The sequence below is a fragment of the Moschus berezovskii genome, chromosome 3 (assembly GCF_049115385.1).
Source record: "Moschus berezovskii isolate FMDL1 chromosome 3, NW_MosBer_1.0, whole genome shotgun sequence".
Taxonomy (NCBI): domain Eukaryota; kingdom Metazoa; phylum Chordata; class Mammalia; order Artiodactyla; family Moschidae; genus Moschus; species Moschus berezovskii.
Window position 1 is genome coordinate 38,555,128 of NC_142462.1, and position 5,673 is coordinate 38,560,800.

At 46.8% G+C, this 5,673-nt stretch overlaps 1 long non-coding RNA gene and 1 other non-coding gene across 2 annotated transcripts; both read left to right on the forward strand.

Moving 5' to 3' along the window:
• Positions 1 to 2,047: 2,047 nt before the first annotated feature.
• Positions 2,048 to 4,917, forward strand: LOC148778312 (uncharacterized). Its single transcript, XR_016036887.1, has 3 exons — positions 2,048 to 2,168; positions 3,864 to 3,889; positions 4,399 to 4,917. It is a non-coding gene; the product is annotated as an uncharacterized LOC148778312 (long non-coding RNA).
• Positions 3,947 to 4,020, forward strand: LOC129552861 (small nucleolar RNA SNORD93). Its single transcript, XR_008685346.1, has one exon. It is a non-coding gene; the product is annotated as a small nucleolar RNA SNORD93 (small nucleolar RNA).
• Positions 4,918 to 5,673: the final 756 nt, after the last annotated feature.

The following is a 5,673-nucleotide window of genomic DNA, read 5'->3' on the forward strand; positions in this document are numbered from 1 at the left end:
GCAAAAGTTCCTTCACAAAGAGACACAGCAGGACTTCCCTGGTGGTCCAGTGGCTAAGACTCCAAGCTCCCGATGAAGGGGGCCAGGGTTCAATCCCTGGTCAGGGAACTAGATCCCATGTGCCGCAACTAAGACCCAGTGCAGCAAAATCATAAATAAATAAAATTATAAAAAAAAAAAGAGAGACACGGCATGGTGAGTGGGGGTGGGGATGGGGGGTTCCTCTCTAGCAGCAGGGCAAATACACACCAAGAAAGGAAATCCAGCAGGTTTTTAACAAGCATTCACAGTGCACCAAGCTCTAGGCCATGTCCTGGGAACGCAGGAATAAACTCACACTCATGGAGACCCAAAAAGCTACATTCTGGGATAAGACCCCCATCACGATCATCACTATGAGCCTTGAAGAGTTTCACAGCATGAATACTCAACTACTGTGGGGGTTCAGTGGCAAATCCCTTTCTCTGGAGTCATTTCCCACTGACTAAATATGTTCCAGGCACTATGCTGAATTCAGAGGATCCAGCAGAGCGAGAAGTTGGGTCCCCATTAGGCTTACGTTCCATTGTGGCAACAAGTCTCCTTTTGAAGAACACCCTAATGTGTGCTCTACTCCACCAGAAATTCTGTATGATCTAAAAGTCCCTCTGCTCTATGACTCTTCTTTAACTCTCTTGGTTTTGCTATATCGGGAAGCAAGCTTCCTGCTAGTAATGCTAGATCCAGCCTAGACAACCCGTCCTCCAGGAAGCTTTCCCTGATGTCCTTAGCAGACTGGGCTTGGTGGCTTGATCCTGTGGCACACTGCATTGACTTCTATTGTTTTATGTTCCTTGAAAGCAGGGGCAGTTTCTCATTATTCAACATTGTTCCCCCTCCTGCTCCCTAGCTTGATTGCAAGCTGGAATCAAGATTCCTGGGAGAAATATCAACAACCTCAGATACGCAAATGATAGCACTCTAAGAGCAGAAAGTGAAGACGAACTGAAGAGCCTCTTGACGAAGGTGAAAGAGGACAGTGAAAAAGCCGACTTAAAACTCAACATTTAAAACACTAAGATCATGGCATCTGGTACATCATGGCATGTTGACCTTTACCAACAAAGGTCCCTATAGTCAAAGCTATGGTTTTTCCAGTAGTCATGTATGGATGTGGCTTGGACCATAAAGAAGGCTGAGCAGGGAAGAATTGATGCTTTTTAACTGTGGTGCTGGAGAAGACTCTTGGACTGCAAGATCAAACCAGTCAATCCTAAATGAAATCAATCCTGAATATTCACTGGAAGGACTTATGCTGAAGCTGAAGCTCCAATACTTTGGCCACCTGATGGGAAGAGCCAGCTGATTCATTGGAAAAGAACTTGATGCTGGGAAAGGTTGAGGGCAGGAGGGACCTTGATGCTGGGAAAGGTTGAGGGCAGGAGGAGAAGGGGACCACAAAGGATGAGATGGTTGGATGGCATCACTGACTCAATGGACATGGGTTTGAGCAAACTCTGGGAGATGGTGAAGGACAGGGAAGCCTGCCATGTTGCAGTCCCTGGGTTCCGAAAGAGTCCGACTGGACTTAGAGACTGACAACAACAACCCACCGCCCAGCATAGATCAGGGTGCCTACTGCTGAGTGTATACTTGTTGCCCTAAACAGTCCCTCCAACCAAAATGATCTAAAGTGTTCGAGTGCCTAGGAAGTCTCAATTCTCAAAATTCCAGGGACAGATTAAGGATAGAACCAAGTATAAAAGGCACAGCTGGGGACTTCTGGTGGCTTGCAGACTATCCTGGGGAAAGGCATGGGATACTTGAGGTGGGGAGCGGGGAGACAGGCAGAAATACCTAACATTATTCGAGTGCCAGACGCTCCCTTGAATCTGCCTCAAGGTAAATGGACACCGCTCTTAGGGAGAGGTTTGGGGCCGATGGTCGGTGGGTCAGCTTTGCGGCCCTAGCTGCGGGAGGCCGGGCAGGAGCCCGCCCCGCTCGCCCCAGGCCGCCGGCAGGAGGCGCGCGAGGGCCGCAGGGAGCCGCAGGCTGGGAGAAGCGGGTGCGGGGCTGGGTCTCGGGCCGGGCGGGGCTCTAGGGCAACTTTTTGGTTGGTTGATCGCCCAGGCCCTTTTAAACTGGGTGTCTGCTCTCTGTCGCCCCTTTCTGCCTCCGCGCGCGACTCGGTAAGTGGCTCCCGACCGGCTCGACGCTACTGCCCCCCGCGTGGCCGGGGTCTCTCCGGCGGCTCTAACGAGGAGCGCCGCCCCGTCCGCGCGTCCGCCCCGTGTGGGCGGCTCGGGCTCGGGCTCGGGCTCAGCTCTGCTCCCCCTGAGAGGCCTCCCAGGCCCCGGGCAGCCGCTGTGAGAGCTCCTCTGCGGCGAGGACATGCCCAGGGTACCGGGGACCCTTCCTCCCCAGAAATAACGCTCTTGGCGCCCAAGGTCCCTCTTTCCCGCAGGGCCGAGGCGCGCGTCACTTGTGCCTGGGACCCCGATGCTCACGGGATCCGGGCCACATGGAGCTTCGAGCTCCTTTTGCAATGAAAAGAGAAAAAACAAACAAGACTCTCGGAGAATGGAAGCGACCCGGGGCGGAGGCGCGGGGCCCCGGACGGTGTCCGAGCTGGGCGCACGCGGGGCCCCGCCTGCCCGGGGGCTCTGAGGCCCCTGACACGGTCTGTTTAGGAAGCGGATGAGATCGCGGGCCGGAGACCCTGTAGGCGGAGCCGTGTTAATTCCGGTGTTAGCAAGAAGCAAGGCAATTTCGCCCACACAGGCATCGCCCCTCCGCAAACGCCTCTCAGCTCCTGCGAGCCTTGATGAGGGAGCAGTTTTTCTCCCCCACATCCCCCTTTTCAGCACTGACGGTGCGTTTTGCAGCACGGGACCCTCTTTCGTCACCTGTGTGGGGTCTCATGAGCGTGAGGCCCGTCATCGTTTTCTGGCCTGAGAAAAAGTCGGAACCTTTGGGGTTCTGCCTTGTGTTCGCCAAGATAAACAGGAAAAGTGGCCCTAGAGAAAGTTTGTCTCGAGGAAGCGTTTCTAAGTTTCACTCCGGTCCTCAGCATTAGAGGGCATTTTAAGTGTTTTACCGGTATACATTCCTAGCCAAAGCGTTACTCCCCGGATTTAATGAAATTTGTAAAGATCTCAATTTATAGCTGGCTGAATGAAGGAATCGTTATCATTGGTACCGCTTAGTAATCTCTAGAAATGGGAGGCTTGTGGGATGTTTACATGTTGGCCTCAGTGGTGAAAGACCCTTTTAATAATCAGAAACTATCTGATTTGACTGATGTGAGCTGTGTCCTAAGCACGGTGCCCACCAAGCCTTTTCTTTTTAAACAGTTCCCTCTGGGAGAGGGACATGGCTGAGAGCCAGTGTCTATTTGAAGACTAGGAACTGAGCAAGTGGTGACAGGACTGTTCTCAATTCGATGGCCTCTGCCTCCGCCTCTGTACACTAGTTTCAGGCGTCCTTTGTTTTTTTAATGTGAAGAGTTTGTTTCCATCTTTCATAGGTAAATACTGTTACCAGTAATGTTTATATTTTTCCCGAAGTTGCTATTGTTCCATGCTAGTGTAACAAGGAGATAAAGTTAGAAAGGTGGTGATGGCTGACATTCTATAAAATGGAGACGCCCGGGGTGTCCCCTGGCTGGGAATTTCAGGAGATTCCCAGTGTCAGGAAGTTGGGAAAATATTGCTGTTTTACTCAAAGTTAGCTCTTTAGTCACCAAAGGTAAATAGCCCAATAAGATACTCATTACAAAAAAAACAAAAACACAATGCCAAAACAATATTGTAATTATCCTCCAATTAAAATATTTTTTTAAAAATTAGTGATATTCTTAACATTGTTTTTCTCTTTCCTACCAGGCTGACAAGATGCTGACAAGCTTAAGGTATGGACCAAATGGAGAAAATCTGGCTTGAGTTATTAAATAGTTGGATAGAATTCTTGGCCAAGGATGAGAACTCTAATCTGATTGGATATCCCTCTGCTCTGATGGGTTAAAGGATTTACCTGAGGCCAATTTGATGGGCAGGAATTTATTAAGTGCATCCTCCCCCTTTAAACAGTATGTTTTAAATAAAATGAGGGGGGCTCTAGTAAATAGATAATACTTTATTATGCCAAGAAAAATGTTATTTTATCAAAAAAGTATTTTTAAGTGATTGGTATCTAATCTTTAAAGATGTTTATCTTTGGCAATGGTGGCCATTTTGAGTTAATTTGTTTTTTAATGTCAGAATGTTGCTATCCCTGATTTGACAATATGTAGTTTATTGGGGAATTCATTTTCCTTATCTGCACTGCTTTTATAAACATGATTTAGTCACTATATTTTCTTAATATCTAATTTAGTAATTGCTGCTCTAATTACCTACTGTTGTGATACTTCTCTTACAGGGCTGGTGCCTGAAAGACGCTTTTCCAGGAGATATATTTGAACATGTGATGATTGATATATACAAAATAGAGCTTTTTGCTAATTGTCCTTTTCATGGTGGTAGCAGGGGGTGAATTTTAGAAAAAAACTGCCAAGTATCTGTAAGAATATATATCTGCCCTGTAGAGAATTTTTGGCAGAATTCAATTCCATTATTTAAAATAGTTTTTCTATGACTATCTTAGGAGAACTTGGTTAGCTGCTTTAATTTACAAAGGTTATTTTTAAATCCCGTTCTTTTGACTATGCTAAACCTCGGGTTTCTGTGCTTGCAGTTTTGTCTAATTTTGATGATTAAATTTGACCCCTTGTATAGAGGACAGATCAGTGGAGGAGTTGCATAGAATTTTGAGGGTAGGGGCTGAGAAACTGTTCTACACTTTGATTATAGTGGTAATTACATCTGTCAGAAATGTTGAGTGAATTTTACTGAAAATTTTACTGTAAATTCAATTTCAATAAATATAACTTAAAAACTTTTCCTTTCTGGCATCTTAAATGACATTTCCAATGAAATCTGTGGGAAGACGGTCTTGGATCAGTGATTAAACTGGTGAGAATAAAGTGGGCAAAAACATCAAAATCACCTTGGGGTCATGTAAGTATGTAAATGCTTGAGAAACAGTCAAGGGATATGTTACCTTACCATCAAAGGTATACAAGTTTTCTTTATAGATGTTTCAGACAACAGCTTTTGGCAGGGGGTGAGTGATATGACACTTTCTCTGTCTCTTGACAATGTATACTAGTAGCCACATGGTAGCAGAAAATGAAGTGTGAAAATTACACAACAAAATGTAGACTGGCTTTGGCAGATACTGGCTAAACCAGGGAATTAAGTGAGGCGTGAGGTTCTAGTGAAAGTTGCTCAGTCTGACTCTGCGACCCCATGAACTGTAGCCTGCCAGGCTCCTCTGTCCAGGGAATTCTCCATGCCAGAATACTGGAGTGGGTAGCTGTTCCCCTCTCCAGGGACTGTTCCAAATCCAGGTCTCCCACATTGCAAGCAGATTTTTTACCAGCTGAGCCACCAGGGAGAATGCTGGATAACTGGGTTAACTGCAAAGGTTGATGCATAAATCATGTGGATACTTTCCATGGGGATGTTCAAGGGTTCTTTTGAAAAGGGATGGGCCAGTTCATTCTTGTGGATAACAGGTCTAGCCACAGCCTGTTGAGCCCTACTCACCATGACCAGGAACACTGGCTGTGTTGTGCCATCTTGCCTGTAGGAG